This window comes from Penaeus chinensis, chromosome 6 (genome assembly GCF_019202785.1).
Source record: "Penaeus chinensis breed Huanghai No. 1 chromosome 6, ASM1920278v2, whole genome shotgun sequence".
NCBI lineage: Eukaryota > Metazoa > Arthropoda > Malacostraca > Decapoda > Penaeidae > Penaeus > Penaeus chinensis.
In genome coordinates this window covers 32,663,240-32,666,844 of record NC_061824.1, presented here as the reverse complement: position 1 = coordinate 32,666,844, position 3,605 = coordinate 32,663,240, and positions in this window count along the sequence as shown.

The window sequence follows — 3,605 nt, the reverse complement described above, 5'->3', positions numbered from 1 at the left end:
GAATAGATATATAAATAGATTTGGGATAGATAAATAAAGAGAGAGAGGGGGGCATGCTTTACTAACACTGACTTTTTGTTCATCTTAGTTGAAAATGAAGGACTTGTAGATTAATGGATATGTACATACGGACAGTCGAATGGATATATAAACAAATGAAAAGATAGATGCATAGATAGATGGAGAGAAGAGAGAGAGGTTTGTAAGCATGCTTATAGATAGATATTTACATGCAACCAGAGATGAATGGGTATAAACGCATGAAAAATCGATAGACAGAAAATCACATTTTATCTAGTTCATATTTTTTGTGTTTTAGGTCCTCAATATCTACGTACATTACGAACAGAGATGAATGGATTAATTAACTTTGGGAAGATTATGATAAAAATACAAATCGAGTTCGAAATGTTACATTTTATTTAGTTCATATTGTAGTTTTTAGTAGCAGCGTCTACATATTAGCGTTTGTGTTTTTGTTCCTCAATATCCATGTATAGTATTTTGTGGATATGTAAGGGCAGGTAGTGGGACCCTGAAGAACTCCTGGCGCAACGTAGGGATGGGTAGAGGAACCGAAGACGCTTGAAGTTGAACGCCTGGGATTCTTGGTAGGACGAAATCGTGACCAAAATTTAGGCCTAAACTCTTGTAGGAACCATATTGCCTGTAAGAAGTTGGCTGTGCATTTGTAAGTGCAATGAATGCAACTGCCAGGAGGATAAAACACTTCATTGTGGTAATGGTTTGTTGTCTGACTTAGGTGATATTATTTATCGCTGTGTTTGTATTGTATATGGTTTGCACTCGGGGTCTCAATCTCTCAACTGTGATTCGTTCTCTTATTCCATATATTTTAAGTGAAGGAATTCGGATAAACAGCATGTATGATTATATGGATTATAGATTCCTTTTTCTTACACAGATTTGTTTAACTTTGTTTATATAAATGATCATCAATCAATCAATTTCTATCACATTGTTTCCCCTTGTCTAGATATCGTTCATATCTTTTGACACACGGGTTGAGCTTTTAGCGAGTCTTTTTGTTTGTCCGGATCTGCACTCCATAACCCTTTATATGTTTAATTATTTGATTAACATATTTGTCGACATCTTCAATTAGATTCATACATCCATGGAATGTTTAGGTTGTATATTTGTTTATGTGTAACCCATACGAAATACTTATTTGAATGAGAATACGGACAGATGAATAGATATATAAACAGATCCAGAGATAGATGAATATACTGATGGAGAGAAGTGTTCGTCTTCTATGTTTGCTTGGTGTTTCTCTATGATGCTTGAGGGTCAAGAAAACACCGATGAAAACTAAAGTAGGTTCATTGGAGATCAGCTCTGACAAAATTAATACGGAACATTTCATGTTGCTCTGCCCCACACGCCAGGCTCCGTCTGAGAGTGTTACTGCCAGACGTAATATAAACTAAACATAACCTTCTATATTTCACATGGTATAACATATCATACAAAAGACAGTGTGTATAATGTAATCACATAATTGTCACAAAATACGTAAAATAATACGGGCATCATAACCCGTATGCAATGGCATCACATGGCACTCACAACTTACATCATTATCATAACTCACTTCATTATCACAACCCACAAGAAGGAGAGAAATTTGTAAGCATGCTTTACACAGACACAGACAGACAGTCAGATACACAGATAATTTTATATCTACGATTGAAAGAATATATATATATATATTTATTCAGTCTCAGTATCCATGTACAGTTTCGCAGATATCTAGGTTAATACCTATTCCTTAGCTCATATACATGCAATTAATAATCGCAATGATAGTGATAGAATTCGTTATGTTAGATTAGATTTATACTTAATATCATAGTTTGGTATTAATCATCGGTCCTTCTCATTCATTTACTTAATCCATATAATTATAGGCGTTGTAACGTACAGAAAGAGAGAGAGAGAAAAAAATAAAGTCAAGTACAGCTACATTGAAATGCCGTACATTTTTACTGTGTTAAATTTACAAAGAAACCGATATAATGGTATTCGTATAAGTGATTCATACGTATATAAATTTGTTTGCATGGTAAATCACATGGAATCTCGCAAAACCAATTATATCTTATGTATCAGTGTTATATGATATTCATACTCTACCTGGTCTTGCACATCCATGAAATATTGTAAGAGTATGTGGATGCTGAGACTGGACGATTACTTTCTCTAGATTTTGCTTAGAAAATATATACCAATTTAAGATAAATGTATGCGTACTTCGCTAAGAAAAAAACTACACTCAATATGCAATTAAGTAATAGTATAAAGGATGAATTTATAAAAGTTTATCTCTTCACTTGAAATATCTGGAATATCAGAACAACTAATAATTGAGGAACTGGGAATCCGAGTGCACACAGTACACGATACGGACAATGCCTTAAATTGTATGACCTCTGCTCAAACAAGATATTCTTATCACAATGAAGTGCTTTATCCTGCTGATAGTTGCTTTCATTGCACTTGCAACTGCACAACCAACTTCTCATAGGCAAGATGGTTCCTACAAGAGCATAGGGTTAAATTTTGGTTACGATTTCGCCCTACCAAGAATTCCAGGCGTTCAACTCCAAGTGGCTTCCATTCCTCTGCCCATCCCTACGTTGCGCCAGGAATTCTTCAGGGTTCCACTTCCTGCCCTTACATATCCGCAAAATATTGTACATGGTAATTGAGGCACAAGTGTGTAGAAGCTAATGTAAAGATAGAACAAAACTGCTATAACTTGACCTGAATAAAGTGTTACCTTTCATTCTCTGTTTACATTTTTATCTATTCCTTATCTTATATGAATGACATTAAGTATATCTGTTACATAGACTTCAACAGTTACCATTTGCCTACAATATCTATATATGTAAACATATATATATGCATATATATACACACATGTATAAATATGTATGTATAGATCTATCCATATCTGTCCGTATGGGAATCTTTGTCTGTCTAATCAGTTTATCTCTCCTTGTTTACTGGATATTCTTATTTCAGTATTTTACACACTGGCTGTAGCCTAAATATGTTTATTTCTAAATGTATGACCTTTCCTTCTTAGAATAAAACATAAAACCGGAGACACAGATTATGAGAAGGAATATAGTTTATCACTTTGATTAATCTTATTTTTATTTTCTGTGGAGGTAAACGCTTTTATAATATTTCAACAGTGTTATCGAGAATTTATTCATAAATATAAATCTCCCGTCTCTGTCTTCGTCTTCCTATGCAACTCTTCTTCTGTCATATTATAATATCTTTATATGGTGTTTTGCCCTTCAATTAAGCATCGCATCGGAAAATCAAACAAACTAAAACAAACTGCAGAATCTAACCATTGACTAAGAACGATTACATCGGAATATGAGATTCTGAATTCTAGATAGATAGAAGGAGAGAAAGATGAACGAAATTATATATTAACTGATAAAATTGAGAGAGAAAAAGGGGAATGAGACTGAATATTCAAATATTACTTTATATCCAAGTGCAACAGATATATCTAACTTCTAGTCAAGTCTCTTATCTTGATATCATCTGAA